This window comes from Schistocerca gregaria, chromosome 7 (assembly GCF_023897955.1).
Source record: "Schistocerca gregaria isolate iqSchGreg1 chromosome 7, iqSchGreg1.2, whole genome shotgun sequence".
Lineage (NCBI taxonomy): Eukaryota > Metazoa > Arthropoda > Insecta > Orthoptera > Acrididae > Schistocerca > Schistocerca gregaria.
In genome coordinates this window covers 407,813,378-407,835,947 of record NC_064926.1, presented here as the reverse complement: position 1 = coordinate 407,835,947, position 22,570 = coordinate 407,813,378, and positions in this window count along the sequence as shown.

Below are 22,570 nucleotides of genomic sequence, written 5' to 3'. Positions count from 1 at the left end.
CAAGATACCATAATAGAAGTAATTAAGTTTAGTAAAGTTGTTTTGTTACCAATTCAATGCGCGTATTCATAAGTGATGATTGAGACAATGTATAGCAACGTATCCAACGATTTTATGAAGGTAATTGTTAATGTATAATCAGTTTATTGTGTGTTAATTGCGAGCATTATGAATTTTCAAACAGCAAAATAAAAGTTTTAAAGGCACTGTCCTATCGTTCCTTACCACAAGTCAACATCAGTTCCCAGATCCATATCGTTCTTGATTGACTATTTTCCTCAAGAAGCTGTTGTCTCAGTCATATTCGATATAATTAAAATGTATGCTATGCAACAGCCTTGTACAAATGCTGTACGCAAACTACACAATTTATAGTACTAAGAGAGAGCAGTGCGAAGAGCGTTACCATTGCGCAGATAAAGGTAAGAAATTTTATTATTTCAGGGAGACCATTCAAAAAGCACAGGGACCATTATATTCAAATTGATCGAGTTTTGTTTTATTACCAGGCTGATCAGATTGAGTTTTTGTGTTTCGTAAATTCGTGCAGTTTTGGTTTGGTTTAAAGTTATTGTTAGTTTGCATTCAAGCTGTCAGAAAAGTTCAACAGAGGGTAAGGTGCATAAGCGACGAGATAAAATAAATTTTCGCGTGCCATTCCCATGGTAAGAGCCGTTTTGCAGGGTTCTGTCAGTCACGTTACTTCCGATGTACATGTTTCAGTACTCTCGAACATGGAAGAAACATGTTGACCAGTAACGGCCACTTCGGCAATCGATTCAGAACTGCTTCACCGTCTTCTCATAAGAGGCCTGTGGTTGCGAAGTTCTCATGACATCAATTCTTCGAAGCCTGCCTTTGGAGTTCCAAATGAAACTTTCTTCATGGATGGGGATAGAGGGCATCATTTAACGCCTACTGGTATGCGGTAGTGCATGGCGGATTATAGCTGCACGCATGATAAAACCAAGCTTACATTTGTTACGTCTTCATGTACAATTTCTCTTTCTAGAGAACAATATCTTCATAAAAAAAACCTTCCTCACCGGTGGGGACGGAATAACCTTACGGGGCTGCGAAATTCGTCTGCGAGGTGTTGGCAGAAGGCACGGATACAGCACACTTACTTTTATTTATCTATTTACTCGTAAAGCAAATTTGATTTTGCTTTTTTGTGTTTCATCCTCGTTGCGCCCAGACCTCCTATCATTCGAGAGTGTAGTTCCTTTTCTTACTGTCTCCAATTTCTTCCTTTTGCAAATAGCTTTCTTTTCTTAAATCTTACCTTTTGTGTTACTTCTAATGTTGTTGTTGTGGTCTTCAGTCCTGAGACTGGTTTGATGCAGCTCTCCATGCTACTCTATCCTGTACAGGCTTCTTCATCTCCCAGTACTTACTGCAACCTACATCCTTCTGAATCTGCTTAGTGTATTCATCTCTTGGTCTCCCTCTAAGATTTTTACCCTCAACGCTCCCCTCCAATACTAAATTGGTGATGCCTTGATGCAACAGAACATGTCCTACCAACCGATCCCTTCTTCTGGTCAAGTTGTGCCACAAACTTCTTTTCTCCCCAAACCTATTTAATACTTCCTCATTAGTCATGTGATCTACCCATTTAATCTTCAGCATTCTTCTGTAGCACCACATTTCGAAAGCTTCTATTCTCTTCTTGTCCAAACTATTTATCGCCCATGTTTCACTTCCATACATGGCTACACTCCATAGAAATACATTCAGAAATGACTTCCTGACACTTAAATTTATACTCGATGTTAACAAATTTCTCTTCTTCAGAAACGCTTTCCTTGCCATTGCCAGTCTATATTTTATATCGTCTCTACTTCGACCATCATCAGTTATTTTGCTCCCCAAATAGCAAAACTCCTTTACTACTTTAAGTGTCTCATTTCCTAATCTCATTCCTTAACATCACCCGACTTCCTTCGACTACATTCCATTACCCTCCTTTTGCTTTTGTTGATGTCCATTTTATATCCTCCTTTCAAGACACTATCCATTCCGTTCAACTGCTCTTCCAAGTCCTTTGCTGTCTCTGACAGAATTACGATGTTATCGGCGAACCTCAAAGTTTATATTTCTTTTCCATGGATTTTAATACCTACTCCGAATTTTTCTTTTGTTTCCTTTACTGCTTGTTCAATATACAGATTGAATAACATCGGGGAGAGACTACAACCCTGTCTCACTCCCTTCCCAACCACTGCTTCCCTTTCATGTCCCACGACTCTTATAACTGCCATCTGGTTTATGTACAAACTGTAAATAGCCTTTCGCTCCCTGTATTTTACCCCTGCCACCTTCAGAAATTGAAATAGAGTATTCCAGTCACCATTCTCTAAGTCTACAAATGCTAGAAACGTAGGTTTGCCCTTCCTTAATCTAGCTTCTAAGTCGTAGGGTCAGTATTGCCTCACGTGTTCCAACATTTCTACGGAAGCCAAACTGATCTTCCCCGAGGTCGGCTTCTACTAGTTTTTCCATTCGTCTGTAAAGAATTCGTGTCAGTATTTTGCAGCTGTGACTTATTAAACTGATAGTTCGGTAATTTTCACATCTGTCAATACCTGCTTTCTTTGGGACTGCAATTATTATATTCTTCTTGAAGTCTGGGGGTATTTCGCCTGTTTCATACATCTTGCTCACCAGATGGTAGAGTTTTGTCACGACTGGCTCTCCCGAGGCCGTCAGTAGTTTTAATGGAATGTTGTCTACTCGGGGGGCCTTGTTTCGACTCAGGTCTTTCAGTGCTCTGTCAAACTCTACACGCAGTATCGTATCTTCCATTTCATCTTCATCTACATCCTCTTCCATTTCCATAATATTGTTATCAAGTACATCGCCCTTGAATAGACCCTCTAAATACTCCTTCCACCTTTCTGCTTTCTCTTCTTTGCTTAGAACTGGTTTTCCATCTGAGCTCTTGATGCTCATACAAATGGTTCTCTTATCTCCAAAGGTCTCTTTAATTTTCCTGTAGGCAGTATCTATCTTACCCCTAGTGAGATAAGCCTCTAAATCCTTACATTTGTCGTCTAGCCATCCCTGCTTAGCCATTTTGCACCTCCTGTCGATCTCATTTTTGAGACGTCTGTATTCCTTTTTGCCTGCTTCATTTACTGCATTTTTACATTTTCTCCTTTCATCAATTAAATTCAATATTTCTTCTGTACCCAAGGATTTCTACTAGCCCTCGCCTTTTTACCTATTTTATCCTCTGGTTCCTTCACTACTTCATCCCTCAAAGCTACCCATTCTTCTTCTACTGTGTTTCTTTCCCCCATTGCTGTCAATTGTTCCCTTATGCTCTCCTTGAAACTCTGTACAACCTCTGGTTCTTTCAGCTTATCCAGATCCCATGTCCTTAAATTCCCACCTTTTTGCAGTTTCTTCAGTTTCAACCTACAGGTCATAACCAATAGATTGTGGTCAGAGTCCACATCTGCCCCTGGAAATGTCCTACAATTTAAAACCTGATTCCTAAATCTCTGTCTTACCATTATACAATCTATCTGATACCTTTTAGTATCTCCAGGATTCTTCCATGTATACAACCTTCTTTTATGATTCTTGAACCAAGTGTTAGCTATGATTAAGTAATGCTCTGTGCAAAATTTTGCCAGACGCCTTCCTCTTTCATTTCTTAGCCCCAACCCATAATCACCTACTATGTTTCCTTCTCTCCCTTTTCCTACTACCGAATTCCAGTCACCCATGACTATTAAATTTTCATCTCCCTTCACTATCTGAATAATTTCTTTTATTTGAGCATACATTTCTTCAATTTCTTCGTCATCTGCAGAGATAGTTGGCATATAAACTTGTACTACTGTAGTAGGTGTGGTCTACGTATCTATCTTGGCCACAATAATATGTTCACTATGCTGTTTGTAGTAGCTTACCCGCATTCCTATTTTCCTATTCATTATTAAACCTACTCCTGCATTACTCCTACTTGATTTTGTGTTTATAACCCTGTAGTCACCTGACTAGAAGTCTTGTTCCTCGTGCCATACAACTTCACTAATTCCCACTATGTCTAACTTTAACCTATCCATTTCCCTTTTTAAATTTTCTAACCTACCTGCCCGATTAAGGGATCTGAAATTCCACGCTCCGATCCGTAGAACGCCAGTTTTCTTTCTCCTGATAACGACATCCTCTTGAGTAGTCCCCGCCCGGAGATCCGAATGGGGGGCTATTTTACCTCCGGAATATTTTACCCAAGAGGACGCCATCATCATTTAATCATACAGTAAAGCTGCATGCCCTCGGGAAAAATTACGTCCGTAGTTTCCCCTTACTTTCAGCCCTTCGCAGTACCAGCACAGCAAGGCCGTTTTGGTTATTGTTAAAAGGCCAGATCAGTCAATCATCTAGACTGTTGCCCCTGCAACTACTGAAAAGGCTGCTGCCCCTCTTCAGGAACCACACGTTTGTCTGGCCTCTCAACAGATACCACTCCGTTTTGGTTGCACCTACAGTACGGCTATCTGTATCGCTGAGGCACGCAAGCCTCCGCACCAACAGCAAGGTCCATGGTTCATGGGGGGGAGGGGTAAAATACAGGGAGCGAAAGGCTAATTACAATTTGTATAGAAACCAAATGGCAGTTATAAGTTAGTTTAAATGTTTCTGTTGCATGCAGTGGTTGTGGTCTGACCACTATTTGATAACGACTTGATTTTTGGCCATGAGATGATTTTTTCCTATATATGTTCTTGTCTTGTGGTATGCCCTTTCCATTCTATTCACTCTGTTTACATGACTATCTTTTCATTTGTACTGCTTGTTGTCCATTGTCCTAGGTATTTAAAACAGCTAGTCTTCTGTATTATGTTCTTACGAATTTTAAGGTATGAGAGTCATCTCCGCTATTTGTCATGGAGTGTGCTTTTTCAAAGAAGATTTTTAACCCTATTTTGTCTGCCTCTTTCTGAAGTTAGGTGATTTGTTCTTTGACATTATCCAGCTAATCAATAATTAATCCTATGTTATCTACGAAAGGTAGACAAGCTATGGTGATTTTATTTGGGGTTTCTTCCTAGTTCAACACCCTTTCTATTGATGGAGTTCCTCCATTTTCTCAATACCTTCTTTAAAGCGCAGTTGAGAAATGGAGAGAGTGACAATTGCTTTGTCTTACTTTCAACTTCATTTCAAAGTGTTTTAACAGTTTCCCCGTAAATTGTAATTTTGATGTTGTGTTTTGATGTTTTTACCTTTAATTATATGTGGTATTTTGATGTCGAGCTCGAGTTTCTTTTCAACGTTGCTTACTGCGTATCTATCAGTTGTCATATACCTTTTTAAAATGTAAGACAACTATTACATGGTTCACGTTTCTGATTTGCCTCATTTGTGTTAAGTTCTGCAGATCAGGTATTATCTCTACACAAAACCTTCCCGTCATAAGTCCTGCTTGATATTCTCCCAGTTGTGAGTTAAGTATTCCCTCAGCTCTCTTTAAAAGTCTCATGTAAGAGATCCTATAGTCACTAGCAAGTAGCATGAAGGGGATTCCACTAGAACTGTTAGGATTCGGATTCTTTTCTCTTTTCGCGTAGTGAATGTATTAATGCTGAAGCCCATTCTGACTATTTTTGATACATGTATTGATTATATCCGGAAGAAAAGTCAGAAACTGAAATTAACGCGTTAGACAAGGATAAAGCGATGATATTTATATGAACTAAGGTGGTTCTTACAGATACAAACAATAATACTGTTGGTGTTAATGAATCCTCGGTATAAATTGCAGATCAGCCCAATTTTTAAAATGAAAGGCAGGGTAAAATAACGGATTGCGTTAAAGTTGAGAAATGTAAAAAAACGACTGTGAGGTACATTTCTACATGCACACATTCAAACATAACAAAAATTCCGTCATCGGTCTGGATGGTTCATTGCTGGCTACATTATTCTTTTGTCTTTAACTATTGCACTATGTGTGAAAAGAGCAATATTCTGCGATATTAGGCTGGAAAGGGTGACCGAGCGGTTCTAGGCGCTACAGTCTGGAACCGAGCGACCGCTATGGTCACAGGTTAGAATGCTGGCTCGGGCACGAATGTGTGGCATGTCCTCAGGTTAGTTAGGTTTAAGTAGTTCTAAGTTCTAGGGGACTGATGACCTTAGAAGTTAAGTCCCATAGTGCTCAGAGCCATTTGAACCAATTTCTGCGATATTATTACGGATCATCATTGACTAGAAAAATTGTAATTGTAATTTGGTTTTTGAAGCTCCTCGCTTTTCTATCGTTTCTTAAAAAGGATACTTCTTATAAGAACTCTGTCCATTTGACACGAAAGAGTCTGAACAAATTGGCTAGAATAATTTTACATTTTTCACGCGTCGTGCATTTCATTCCCCTCACAGAAGCAAATGGCTTCTTCTTTTCAATTCTTCGTTAAGTCGTAAGATTCTATATCGTTATTACCTGCAATTCGAATTCACACAGACTAATATGATCAAATACTTCACTTTCCGTCTGGCAGGGCGAGTACCGCAGGGCAGACCGAGGAATTTTCCTTCAGTGGCATTAATCTAACAGAATATCAAAATAGACAATATTATGGGCAGATCACTGATGTTTTCAGTCTATACGTCAATATTATTAAGTTGCAACCAATAGTATGTGTCCTCGGAGTGAACTTTTTTTTTTACTTCTCCTATCTTTCAAGAACTGATTCAATAAGCAACCACCCTTCAAATGCACTGGCATTAGACAGGTCTCTTACTTACCTGTTGCCCAATTTTCTGTAAATGCGTCGAACTCTCTGTGTCATTCAAAGGCCTGTTAACTTTTGTACTTAATTTATGGCCATGGAGCACGAAAATTTGTGTTTCAATCATTAAATCAATGTTTCACATTTCTTCACCAGTTAGACGAAATAAAATAAATGTCTCAGTTAGATTCTCATGTTCTATACTAGTCAGTAAAGGAAGTTATAGAAAATGCAATGTGTATTTATTTACGAATATCTTGTTATCTTTCAGTTACTTTCAATCAACGACAGATTCCAGTATGGAAACCATTCGGAAATGACGTATTTCATTTTTTAAACGACTTCAATTGCATGTCAGTAGCTATAACTTTACGTACGTAAGTTTTTCCGTGTTGACCAACAATAAGAAAACAAATCAACACGGGAGTACGGCTGTTTTTCACAAAAAGCAATGTATTTGGTTGGATTCTTTGGAAAGGCTATTGTTTTCGACTCATCTAAGTCTCAAAATAAAAGTAAAGCAAACAGTAAATAAAAGGAAAGCTTGGTGATTCGTCGCCAGCTTCATTTGAAGCTGAAACCGAAAATTAATAATTAGGTGGACTGTGTTATATGTAGATGTCCTCGATTGCTTTTATAGTGTCTGTTTTACGTCACTAACGTGATGATTTGCCATTTTTGAATGGAAGTATACACAATTGCTTGGTCTAAAACAGGAGAAGACAGTGGAATCAGAGAGCGTACTGGACGGTATGTAAATAAAATTGGAGTCAGCAATCTGTTACTCATGTTAAAAGTTAAAGCGTATAGAAACATACATGAATGTTGCTTTAGTGGTTAAGGTTTTTTACTCGCAATATAATAAGTGGAATTTCGATGCCTGTCTGTTGGCCCTGATCAATAGTCAATAGTTTGAATATCATCCTGATTGAGCTCATGGAGATTTCTTTCAGCCAGGTGACGGACATTTCATTCCGGTGTCTGTCAAAAATCCTTAGAGAAGATCGACAGTCTCTATTTTTCACCGTCCACGAACAAAAACTATTGCATATAGTTACCACTAGATCATGCACATACAAAATTCTAATGCCGTTCCCGGTTGCGTATACAAAAATTTTGACTACGTTTATTAAATTTTAACTAATTACGGAGAGATGTTGAAAATTTAACTACTTAACGGTCAAATTGTTTTAACATTTAACACATCTTACGCAATTAAGGAGTGTCTTATGTTTAACATGTCAATATACTATTACATGATGTTATTTGTATCTCTGTTCCACTTGTACTGAGAGACAATGAAATATTCTATTATTTATAAAATTAAGATTCTCATTATTACATTAAAACGCATTCAACGGCGCCTATTATCTAAGTGTGAGATCACTAAACAGAGCTCAGTATGTTGAAACACTAGAATATTATAAGTTGCCATCAGTACTGGGGTGATCATTTGGTACACATCTCTGACGATTTATTTTACTTTATTTTATTTAAATATCAAGTTCCGTAGGCCAAATTGAGGAGCAAATCTCCAAGGTCATAGAACGTATCAGTACATGAACTTACAACATAAAAAGTAATAACAGATAAAAATAAATGTTCATGAACCTGAAAGAAAATCAGTCCATAAATTTAAGCAAACGCTATCAGCTATACAATGAAAATCGTCTTCATTTTTCAAGGAAATCCTCGACAGAATAGAAGGAGTGACCCATGAGGAAACTCTTCAGTTTCGATTTGAAAGCGCAAGGGTTACTGCTAAGATTTTTTAATTCGAGTGACAGCTTATTGGAAATGGATGCAGCAGTATACTGCGCACCTTTGTGCACAAGAGTTAAGGAAGTCCGACCCAAATGAAGGTTTGATTTCTGCCGAGTATTAACCGAGTGAAAGCTGCTTATTGTTGGAAATAAGCTAGTATTGGTAACAAGAAACGACAATAAGGAGTATACACATTGACAGGCCAATGTCAAATTACCCAGACTCGTGAAAAGAGGTCGACAACAGGTTCGTGAACTCACACCGCTTATTGCCCGAACCGCCCGTTTCTGAGCCAAAAAGATCCTTCTATAATGGGAAGAGTTACCCCAAAACATAACACCATACGATATAAGTGAATGAAAATAAGCAAAGTAGACTAATTTACGTGTCGAAATATCACTCACTTTCGATACCGTTCGAATAGTGAAAATGGCAGCATTAAGCCTTTGAACAAGATCCTGAACGAGGGTTTTCCACGACAGCTTACTATCTATCTGAACACCTAGGAATTTGAACTGTTCAGTTTCACTAATCATATGCCCGTTCTGTGAGATTAAAACGTCGGATTTTGTTGAATTCTGTGTTAGGAACTGTAAAAACTGAGTCTTACTGTGATTTAACGTTAATTTATTTTCTACAAGCCATGAACTGAGGTCATGTACTGCTCTACTGGAAACCGAGTCAATGTTGCACACAACATCCATTACTACCAAGCTAGTGTCATCAGCAAACAGAAATATTTTAGAGTTACCCATAATACTACAGGTCATATCATTTATACAAATAAGGAACAGCAGCGGCCCCAACACTGATACCAGGGGCACCCCCCACTTGACAGTACCCCACTCAGATCCCACATCACAGCCGTTATCAGCATTGTGAATAACGATCTTTTGCTGCCTGTTGCTAAAGTAAGAGGTGAACCAATTGTGAGCTACTCCCCTTATTCCGTAATGGTCCAACTCCTGGAGCAATATTGTGTGATGAACACAGTCAAATGCCTTTCCTAATCAAAAAATACGCCTAGCGTTCGAAACTTTTTGTTTAGCCTATCCAGTACCTCACAGAGAAAAGAGAATATAGCATTTTCAGTTGTCAAACGACTTCTAAAGCCGAACTGTACCTTTGATGGCAAATTGTGTGATATAAAACAATCAATTAACCTTACATACACAGTCTTTTCGATTACTTTTGCAAACACTGATGGCATAGAAATAGGTCTAAAATTATTTACATTATCCATTTCTCCCTTTTTACAAAGCGGCTTTACTGCTGAGTACTTTAATCGCTCAGGAAACTGACCATTTCTAAAGGAAAAATTACAAATATGGATAAATACAGACGTCAATCTAGGAAAGGCATTTGCTAAGAAATTTATATGATTTCCTGTAGATACAAATTTTTTATTTTATTCACCAGCAATGCTCAGAAAATGGTTGTTAAATACTGTACATATATCTGATTTATCAGTAACAGAAATATTGTTACTGCAAACTGACTTTATATCGTCAACCTTGTGCTGCTGACCAGACACTTCCTTCATAACTGAACATATGGTTTTAATTTTATCCTGTGAAGTAGCTATTCTATTTGCATACCACATACTTTTTGCCTTGCTAATAACATTTTAAGCACCTTACAATACTGTCTGTAATGGGCTACTGTAGCTTGAATGTGACTACTACTAACATTTTGATATAATTCCCGCTTTGTTCTACATGATATTCTTACTCCACTAGTCAGCCAACCAGGCTGTCCATTACTGCTAGTACCCCGTTTAAAATGTTCTAATGGAAAGCAACTCTGAAACAGCATGAGAAATGTGTTATGAAAAGCATTTTATTTGTCATCTATATTATCGGCACTATAAACATCTTGCCACTCTTGTTCCTTGACAAGTATTGAAAAACTCTCTATTGCTGTTGGATTAACTTTCCTACATAGTTTGTGATTAAATACAACATTAGTTAGAGTACAAAAACCTTTTAGTGTTAAAATTTGTGCATCATGGTCTGAAAGGCCATTCACCCATTTACTAACAGAATGCCCATCTAGTAATGAAGAATGAATAAAAATATTGTCTATGACTTGGCCACTGTTCCCCCGTACCCTAGTTGGAAAATACACAGTTTGCATCAGATCATATGAATTTAGGAGATCTACCAACGTCCTTTTTCTTGTACAATCATGTACAAAATTAATATTGAAGTCACCACATAGAACTACTTTCTGGTACTTCCTACAAAGTGAATCAAGAACCCTCTCTAGCTTAAGTAAAAATACTCTGAAGTCTCAGTTAGGGGACCTATAAACAACCAAAATTAGAAGTTTATTTTCACTAAATTCAACTGATGCGGCACAACTTTCAAATATCTATTCAGTGCAGTGTCGTGATACGTCTATGGACTCAAATGGAATACTGTTTTTTACGTACAGAGCCACTCCCCCACCCCACAAGGAACTCTTTGAGAAACAGCCAGTTAATCTGTAGCATGGTAAAGGAAGCCTGTGAATTATCAAATTATTTAAGTGGTGTTCTGATACACCAATAACTTCAGAGTTAACATCTATTAGCAGTTCACTAACTTTATCTCTAATATCTCTTATATTTTGATGAAATATGCTAATTCCTTCTCTACTTGGGAACATTACATCCTCTGGAGGTGAGCCCTTAGTTAGAGGCACTTCCTTTAAGCAGGTATACCTATCAGCTGACTTCAGTCTAAAAAAAGGTGCAGCTCTAACACCAACTACTATAGGAATTTTTCCGTGAGTGATACCACTACCACCACCACCACCACCCACTACACTACCACCTATAAGCATAGCCAGCCTCCCCTTCCCATAGCTATTGAGGTGCAGGCCATGCCTAGTAAAACCCCATCTACTGATAGACCCAACTGGCACCACTGAGATTTGATCCATGCTCTCCGTCATCAGTGCCCTCCCCATCCCCACATTAACGCGCCTAAAAGCCGCATTAAGGTGAGCCCGATCATGACGCTGTAACAGTTGCACGAAATGCACATTAGTACCACCAGTTTGAGTCGACATCTTAACCAAGTCACCACTGACAAAGTATTCCCTGTCCTTATCGAGACTGTTCCCTGCTCCACCCACTATCACTACCTGATCCTCTATCGTAAAATTCTTACATAAATCCCCTATGCTTTCAGTCACCTGAGCCAAGCCTGCACTAGGCTTCACAATGCTGGTGACCTGGTAGTCACTCCCTAACACGTCCTGCAACTGCTGGCCCACACCTCTACCGTGGGAACTACCTAGCAGCAGAACCTTCTTTCTGCTAGACTTTGCTACTAACCTAGGCCTCCTAATTGCTGAGGACAGCTGCAAGTTACCCACATCTACGGCTACACGAGGCTCCTCTCCACTCAACTCTGACAGTTGGTCGTATCTTTTGCGTGTATGCAAAGTAAAACTGTCTGAGTACCTCCTCTCCCTAGCTACCTTCTTGTCAACTGCCAGTTCCCATTCCCCACCTCCCTTCACCCTCCTCAACCTATCTAGTTCCTCCTTTGCGCATTGTAAGTGCACCTGAAGGGCACAGATCTTACGCTCCTGCTCCTCTGTTAACTTGTTTCTACTACAGATTCTACATTGCCAGGAGAGGATCTCCCTAAAAGGACCATTGGCTTCCCCACTGCATTCCCCCCCCCCCCCCCTCCCAATGAAAATACTTTGAACAAATCCCACACCGTAATCCACTACTCACAAACCTACGACAGAGCTCACACTTTTCATTCATGGTAAATTTTACAGTTACTGAAAAAAGCTATACGTCTACGTTACCAAAGTTCAGTTACAACAGTAGAACTATTTAAGAACTAACAATAATGGTCTCGAAATTTTCTGCCTACTAAGAAAGCAGCTACTTATATTAATACTACTACAACACAGCCGAGACCAATACCAGCAAAACTTCGCCAAATTATTAACTACAACCAGAAAATTAAAACTACCACTGTAACACTAAGCGAAGTTAAAACACTATATGAAGATTTTACCCAAATATTTCACTAGAAAGAATAATAAACGTCAGTAGAAAACTAAAGCACGAAAATTAATAACGACTTCAACACACTGAAAACTCTCTAAAATTTATAAAATATTAAAGAGCTATTTCAACAGCAGTGCAGCACACGTGACGTCACACCAAAGAATTTTGCAAGCTTATACATGTACATGTTTTCCTGGTTAAGTAATCCTCTTCTACCATGCAGCTATAAACACTGTAGAGGCGCTATTTATAGCCTGTATCACAATGTCGATTTATATATATATATATATATATATATATATATATATATATATATATATATATATATATATATATATATATATGCAAGGCAACGCACTCTCCCCTTATTAACAGTCTAGAATCGAGAAAATACGAGACTAAATCGAAACGAATGTTTCTGGAGTGGAGAATACATCGTAATGAAGAAGCGCTGAGATTAAACCACGAAGCCAAGCTGAATCAGAATTAAGCCTCCCTTCTGCTGAACTGCCACCCGTAGATTACTCGGCCTCGCAGATGCGGTGAAATTTAAATGTAAGAAATTATTACTGAAAATTAAAAAATACAGGCGGTAGATTTATCCAAAATCAAGTTAAAGTACACGAGAAATAATCACTCGAGAACGAACAGCGTAGCTGCGCCGCGCGATGTGTGAGTGCAAAGCAAAACTGGAAGCAATAACGCAGCGCCGGACCTGGGAACGAAAATTACATGGAAATTAAGCTGAAGCGGTACGGTAAGCTCGCAGAAACCTGGCGCTCACATAAATACAATTTTCTCATACGAAGTTTTAAGAGACTGTTTTAGGAACGGCTGAAGGCGAAAAAATCGCAAGTTGCCTTGTGGGAGCGACCGCTCACGCGCCCAACAATCCAATAAAGTCGGGCGTGCAATATCGGGGTGCCATCTTGCGATCGGCGCGACCTCTCCCGGCTGGCGACGGAGTTGGAGCAACATCTGCCTGGCGCGCGGCGCTCTCCGGCGGGCCGCAAATATTGCGACAGCAGAGCCCAACTTGCTCCCACTTCGGTCGTTACTCTTAGTTCGAGACAGCAGCGCAAGAAATTGGTTCCCAGTCCCTCCGGCGGCGATCCGGGCCCTTCATCTACGTGATAGGATGAGCACTGAACAAACAAAGAGTTCAGGTGCGTTGCAGTCTGAGTATTTCCGATTACATTCGGTAAAGGAGTTCGGAACTTCCTATATCTCAAACTATGTCTTTAAACATACTGTTTAATGTGACTATTTGTATATTGTGGTTTGGAAGCTGGTTGGAAGATCTCGCTATACCGAAAGGAACAATTGTAGGAACGATATCCAATTACATTTGATAGGTGATGTGAGACACCTAACTCTAGTCACAGTTAATAATTATGTTTTTTTTTCTTTATTTGTTTTTGATTCTCCACGACGGGGACAGGCTGGAAACAGCTTAGTACGCCGCTCTTGAGCCGACAGAAGTTTTAAAAAGGTAATAAGAGGATAATAAATAATAAAAGAGGTCTAAAAATTTCAGATGATAAAACAAAATTCATGACAAATATAAACAATGCACCAAAATACATAGAAACACAAATAGGTAAAATGTAGCGAGTAAATTAATTGAAATATCTTGGAGAAACTATACAACAGAATGGACTAGAAAACTCTGCAAATAGATGTAAGAATTAACAAAACGGAAAGAGCATATGGTTTGACTAAAAATATTTACAACAAGAAATGTATATCTAGAAAAACAAAACTAAAACACTACACCACAGTGGTATGACCAGAATGTTTACATGGATCCGAATGCCTAACGATGAACTATAAGAAGAACAAACTAGAGGTACTGGAAAGAAGGATTATTAGAAAAATAATGGGTGCAATGAAAACTGCAGATGGTTGGAAAATAAGAAGTAATGAGGAGATCTACAAAAGTATAGAGAAAATATCTGAAGTAATGGCCAAACGAAGATTAACCTATTTTGGACATCTTTACTGCATAGATGGAAATAGACTAACAAAACAAATACTCCTATATTTCTGGAAGAAGAAGTCGACAATAGCATGGATTACAGTAGTGAGAAAAGATCTTGAAAAAAACGAAATCAAAGAATCAGAAGCAGCAGAAAGAAACCGTTTTAAAAATAAAATACTAAATTTGGAAGGCTTTCAAAGCAGAATAAATAAAAAATCGGGAGCAAAATGGACAAGCGAAAGGAGGAGACTTTGTGGGGAGAAAATGAGGGAATACTGGAAAAATAGAAAACAACAGCAAAGGAAGAAGAGAAACTGAAGTTGTTAACATGATCCCAGCTGGTCAATACGATTGTAAAAAAAGAAGAAAAAGAGGTGATAAAAACAGTGACTTTTAAAATTGTAAAATGGCGTAAAATTGTGGAGGTTAAAATGTAAAACCAGTGTTAGCAAGGATAGTTAAAAAACACAGTAAGCAGACAGGTACAATAGTAGAGAGACAATTAAAAAAATACAAGGCGACAGTCTGGTTTCTGTTCGCAAGAGAGAGAAAGTCACGTCTGGCGATGGTATGGTTTCTGTTCGCTGCACTTTGGAAAAGAAACAGAATACTTAACACTCACTTAAAACACTACACTAAAAAGCTGGCACGGAGATTTTACACCACAGCTTAGGGCAGAGGAACGGAGGGGGGTGGGCGAGGACAGACAGATTAGGGGGAAAATGGGGGGAGGAGCCAGTGGAGGGTGAGGACTCATAAGGGGGGGGGGGGGCAGGGCGGACACCAGAGGGAGTTGGGAAAGGCAGAGGAGGGAAATCAAAGGGACTTGGGGAAGAGAAGGGAGTCAAAGAGAGGGAGGTAGGGATGGGACGGTGAGGATCAGAGTTGATAGGAGGGCTAAATGGAGGGAGAGGGGGCATCACCTGCGAGGGGAATTGACGGAAGCCATCTTGGGGAAGGAGATGAAAGGTGTAGAGAGTTGATTATGTGAATCTGAAAGTGAATTAATTACACATCAGGCAGAACCATTTCGAGAATAGTATTCTACACTAGCAACATACAATCCGACTCCTGAATGCCCCCTCCCATTTTCTCTCCATGGCTCATACATTAGTTGCCGTTCCTTGGGCACTCGGTAGGACTTTAAATAAATCTCAACTCACAGAGATGGGCAGGGGTTGCTTTCGCTCCTAGTTAAGGAACATCCTGCTTACAAACTTTGCACTAGGAGCACCTCCTTCGGCCCTCCCTGTTTGGAACGCGAACATGGCGCCTGTGACGCCTGGGCTTAAAATAGCCCTGTCATTAGGATAACAATTTTCAAGTGTTCTACAGCGCCATCGACAGGCATTCAGATGAGTAAAGATCAAGGAGTAAACGTAAGGAAACACGATGAAGACGGAACAGACTGCTGTTGAAACTTCAAGTAAAGGTCAAAAACATTAGCGAATGAAAATTCTCCTGTCGAGTTTTCTAATCTGTCTATTTATGGGTGTGTCCCTAGTCCTGAGGGCAATGACTTTATCTAAACATACAACACAAACGTCAAACATTCTTATCAAAATGTGAAATTTCATTTCATTAGAGCTCAGTAAGCAACATAGTCCATATATGGTGCACAGTTTAATGAAGCCATAGTGACAGTCTTACCTCCTAAAATTTGAGGTATGTTCATAATTATTCATAATAAGTTCCTTATAATTCTTGAATTCTGCGATTTTTATGTTGTAAATAGCTTTCCTTCTGTTTTGCTTTATTTGTAATCCAAGTTTTGGTTGTAAAAAAGTACCTACGAAGTGAATTTATCAATGGTAACATACGTATAGTTAACTGGAAAATGGTTATTTTTCCAGATCCATGGCCACACACTTTCAGAAATGTCTCGTAGGCTACACATCAAGAACGTATCCAGCGAGGAACAGGGGTGGGCACCTAGAAAATGTAATTTATTTTAAGAAGAAGTCCGCGTTTTTCGCGAAATCTCGACAACTATTTCGAAGGCGACACCATCCTCACTGCGTCTGACAGTGTCTGATGATTCTGTGTTGTAAAAGCTTCCTGCAGCGTTGTACCATCCAAGCGTGCTGCATCTTTTCTTTTCCTGTATTTCTGCAGCTAATGTGAAGAATCATTAAAAATACAGAAAGTGTTTCATATATATCTGTCCTCTCCGAGAGAAAAGTATCTGCAGTGTGCTAACTGTAAGATGGTCGATCAGCTTCCTGGCCCTGAATCGGTGGTACAAGTCGATAACAGTCGGCAGGCTTCTCCCACTAGTCGTTTGTTTTCAGATGTAACCAACATAACTAGCTGACAGTATTGTGTTTGGTAACCATTCTTGTCTGCTGTGCTTCTCTTGTGTACTTTATTAGGGGCTATTACCTTTCATTGTGGAAAGCTTACACAATTTTTGCCCTCTGGTTATTTATTTAACGTGTCAATACATAAGATTTTTTAATAAAAAAACGAACCTCACTTAAGCAAATTTTTACTCTTGCCCGTGACTTTTTCTTTCGCGGTTGCATGGAGGACAGATGTCTGTACTGCAAGACGCAGGCAGAGCTTCCGCCCATGAAAGTCTCATACTCCATGTCGGCTTATTTTGGCCCTAGTTTGCTTCCTTCGCTCCGTGCAACCTCGTCTGGCATTCAACCCGCGAACGGTTTCCACACTGCCGGTACCCTTCACAAATCTGCAGCATAATATTTTTTTCAATTGTTTTACTCTGAAAGAAATCGTTCATCTCGACCTTCTCCATGGGGCTAATATGAGTTGCTTCCCAATCCCTCTCCCTTCCCTGCTCCCCTCAACACAGGTTTGACATGTCATTGATACGGGCTTAAGGAGATTTAGTATGTCTAGCAGAATGTGTTGCTAAGGGTACCAACTAGATCAGTAGAACTCCAATTATCCGAGCTCTGTGGATCACCAACTTTCCGGATCCTTTTGAGAAAAAGGAAATTTGTACTGTATAATTACAATTGTTGTGTTTTCCATATTTGTTACAGTATACAGTGCACTGTACGTTTTTTATCGTTCGAATATCAATCCGCAACGAATCTATCACAAGATAAAATCTTCCAGTGAACAACGGATATTATAAGCGCATTCGTGTACGAGCATTACATGCATTGTTTTGGTTGTGGTGCCCGTCAATGAGTGCAGGACTACATCACTCTATGTCGTCAACTAAACGTATACACTGATTCGTCGGTATACGTTCCATCTTCGGTGTCCTTTGTTTCGTTTTGTGCGTGTCTTTTAATTTACTGTGCCACTTACGCATTTTGAAGTGAAACACGTTGTCTTATCGTTGGCAGAAAAAACAAATGGCTTTAACAATTAAGCAAAGTCGTGAGTGGTAAGCAGTGAGCCGAGATGTTTAGCGTGCGAACGTCGACATTTTCGGACAGAAAAAAGCACTCAGTAATATACATCTGTCCTTGAGAACGAAGATTGAAGTTCTTCGAGAAAGCGATGAAAACAGCCGGAAAGAATAGCTCGAAGAGGTGGTATTCAAGTGCTTTTTTCAGCGGCGATCATTGCGTGCAGAGATGTTCAGTGTGGGAACATGAACATTATCAGACAGAAAAAACAGGTCCTCAACAATAAGCTTGCATCTGTCCTTGATAACAAACATGGGAGTTCGTCGAAATAAGCGATGAAAGTAGTAGGAGGCTAGCAGCTTGAAAAGGCAGTATTCGAATGGTTTTTTTCAGAAGCGATAAAACCCTGATTCAGGAATTGACACATGCGTAAAAAAATTTAGCATTTCTAGCAGAATGTGTGGCTGCTAGTACAGACTAGGTCGTATTCTTATTCATATTTAACAATATCGATGTAGGGCGCCATGTTTCGTAAGCTGCCCGTGCCAACCATCCGCCACCCTTCGGCATGCCCGTCACAATTCGCTATGTACCTCCGGAGAACTGAGCGATGCACAGCTGTATTGTTGTGGTGATGAGAGGCATATCCCGCGAAACGGACTGTAATGGCGGCTGTTTGTCTCTGGCGGCACTAACGACGTCGTTTCTCAGCTCGCAGAGCTGTGGTCTGATGCGACGAGCACTTATCAGATACGTACAACCGCTCTACGCGTCATCATAATCGAATCGTGCTACGTCACTGCCGCGCTCCATCTGTGCACACTGGCTCATCGAATAGGACACTAATTAAGCGGCTAATTGAGTTCCAACTTTACTTTTCAAAGAACAGACGTTAACCTATTGGAATGAAATTAGGTAATTATGCTTTGAGTATTCAACAAACTTAATTTTGGTCTCGTTTGCTCGTTGACTGCAGTCTTATGTATCTCACATATTAATGCAGTGTAGTGTCTACATATTTTACAAAAGCAGGTCAGAGCATTTATGACACGATTTTATGTCCATATGCAGTCATTGTAGCAGCTCGTTCCTGATGTCATAATTAATTACTAAGCAGAGGTCTTATAATTATTGTGTAGGCCTAGTAGTAGAATAACAACTAAACAAAATATTTCGTCTTAAGCAGTAGTCTCAAGGATAATATGAACTTTAAATCCCCTGGTAGAAAATTGCAAGAAGTAAATGAATTTACGGTATTAACAAATATTTTGCCGAGACTTGTCCGTTACTGCAGTTTATACGTAAATAATGCTTTTACTAGTAACACGCTGTCTTTCGACAGAATATTTTTTTCGCTGTTAGGAAAGTTTATTCGGAGTTGCAACGCTTATTTGCATGAATTACATTAACCTGATTCAGTTTATCACCTAGCAGTGAATGAACATCACAGCTGTCAGTTTTGTGCGAAAATATATCACATGATGTAATTGAAATAAATAATAAATGCATCACTACAGATTTCCTAATGTGCCACAGACAGTCCTCCAGCACAAATATTAACATATTGGAGCCACTAGGAATACGTTGGCTACCTTTATCTTTACTTTTTTACACTTTATTTTTGGTCAAAACCGTTGTTACTCGTTTGATGGGACCAGCCTCGAATTCCCTTTTGTGCCCCCAGCCTCATTTCAACCTACGTTCTCAGTTGTTTGTGGACGTATTTCTGTCACAATGTTCACCAGCAGCTTTTTACTATCTACAGTTCCCTCCAATAACAAGGAAGCAATTACCTTTTATCTTGGCACGTGTCCCATCATCCTATCCGTTCTCCTTGTCACTGTTTTCCATATGAAGAGTCAGGGGAAACTACCAGCTAAGATAATTTTTATGATGCTCGAGAGAAAGCGATTTTAAAGTTTGAACTGTGATTACGTCAATATTGAGAACATCCAATACTTTTTCTTTCATAAATTAAACATCCTTAATACAGAGAATATGGAAGTAACGTTATTGGAATCCGGAGTGTTCCCAGAATGGAGTAACGTACCAAAACACCGTCTAGCGTCACTATGTAAGGAGAAAGAAACAGATAAGTCAAGTGAAACAGAAGCAATAATCGCATGATACTCACGACTAAATAAATTTCTGTTTGTGTTAATTCAGCGACAGTTTTCGTATATGGGGCCGCTGACAGGACGGAAGAACGTAATTAGGTTTTACAGTTCATTATATTTTAGTCTGAAAATAGGAAGGAGATTTAGAAGAAATAACATATTTGTTCGAGTTACATTACGGCGAGCATAAAACAACTGCAGAACTATTGTGCACTAGACAAGTAAGGAACTCTGAGGCTAAATATTCCGTTTTAAGCCCGTATGGGCAGTTCAGATGGTCCATTCATTGGTTGACGTTTTCATGGTACTCCTATGATGCAACTTTACATTCGCCCGTGATAATTCGTTTGATTTTTCTGCATACAGCAGTGGAGGGACTCGGATGACATCGATAGGTTTAATTTTGAAATGAGATTTTGCAACATACATTGAATTCAACAGTGTTTTCTACTTCCTGAGTAACACTGACTACACTCAAAAGAGATAGTTTACATCTGGGTGCTTGGGTTATTTCCATGGAATCTTCAGCTGTTTCCATAAGTGTCTTTGCGTTCCGTAACCAAATATTCTTGTCGCACTCTAAGTACGAATGACCACGCATAAGAAATGTAATTCTTACAGTCATCAGGCCACTAGTTGGATTGAAAATTACATAACAAGCAAAGGGGAAGGCAGTGAAATTTCTATTTGGCCCATCAGTGAAATCACAAAATATACAGGATGTTCCACGAGGAATGGTCGGTACTCAGTTACATAAAACAACGATCATTTGAAGCAAAAATACTAGTAAACATGGTCTCTGAAATGCAAACGTTGTGAGCAATTAACACTTCCTCAGCTTCTATTCCGAGAAACAAATCTCTTCTACTTCAAGGATTTTTCTTTCTATAGCATGTACCAGTACAAGATAAATATCCAGTAAACAAGGGTTTTGCAGTCCGTACCTTCAGAGCTAGTGCACTTGTTATTTTCGTTATGGGAAACACATCTCATCCACGGAACAGTTGCTCATAGCTCTCAAAGCATGCGTTTTACAGCCCATGTTTACTGGACGTCTTGGCGTCGAATGATTGTTCCTGAATATTGACCATTCCTTAGTATCCAAGCCACGAGTGACGAACTGAAAAATGAATGATGTCACTGCATTGCGCCATTCTTCGCAACGCACTCAAGATAAAAAAAAGGCGTTGCCTGTTGCAAGAGCTTGCATATTGAACGAATATGTCGAATATTACTACTTAAGAAAACCGTCATTGTTTGCTACATTTGGCAGGAATGAATTTCTTCCTAAATCTATCGAAATAGCCACCTTCTTGTTTTTCCTTGTCTCCAATTTACTGGGGGATAGATTGCATTACAGTTCTGTTTTCTATACCCTCTTGTGGCCGTATGAGTCACCACTGATTTGCCTTCTTCTTTCCCTTGAAAACCTGGCTTCTCTTTACAGGAAAGTATAAATCTTAATATCTCTGGACTCGCTTGAATTTTGTCAAGTTTTATCCTCTCACAGATGCGTGTGATCAGTCTGAATCGAGCTGTAGAAACAAATCAATTTCGAAGAAAAGTGATTTATGACGCTCTTTCCTTCGGCGAGTCTGTTCAGATTTTCCTCATTCGTGAAACTCCAGACAGATTAAAACAGCGAGCTGGATCAAAACTCGAACTCGGGACCTTTGCCTTTCGCGGGCAGGTGCTCTACCAACTGAGCTACCCAAGCACGGTTCAGGACACGTACCCACAGCTCCTATTCTGCAAGTACCTCGTCTCCTACCTTTCAGATTTCATAGACGCTCTGGAAGTGTTTCTTCCAGGAGTGTTAGTTCTGCAAGGTTCGCAGAAGAGCTTCCGTAGAGTTTGGAAGCTAGGAGACGAGGTACTGGCAGAACTGGAGCTTTGGGGACGGCTCGTGAGTCGTGCTTGGGTAGCCCAGTTGGTAGAGCACCTTCCCGCGAAAGGCACACTCCACGTTTTCGCTCATCCGCTGTTCCACATCGTCTCGGCGACAGGGCGACATCATCAACAAATGAGATATGTTTGACTTTTCTCACTCGCTACCTCGATTCCTTCGAAGTTCCTATGTAAAACGTCGCTCAATATCTTTCCGAACACCATTTTTAACACTATAGGTGACATATCATCTCCTAGTCTCAGCTCTGTGTTTACGTGAAAGCTCTTTGATATGGGATTCCGAGCTTTACTTTGCCTTTACAATCAGTGAGACCAACTCGAACTGGTATGAAGAATTTCTTGGTGATTCCAATCTCGCTTAAGCAATTCATCTGGTTCTCCATATGGATGCATTGATATGCCTTCTTCAAACCTATGAAGAGCACATATGAGTCTTCACCATATTCCCACATATTTTCGGTGAGCTGTCGTAGGTTGTAGCACATAGATATTGTCGACAGTCGAACACCGCTTCCTAAAGCCCTTTGACATTCAGCAATCACTTCTTCTGCACGCCGCTGGTTTCTCTCCAGTATATAGTTGCACAAGATCTTACATCAGACGTTCAGGAGGGTGATTCCTCTGTAGTTGGTGCACTACATTTCGTTACCTTTCTTGAGTGTAGAGCATATGACGGATTTCTTCCAATCTTATGGGATGTTCTGCAA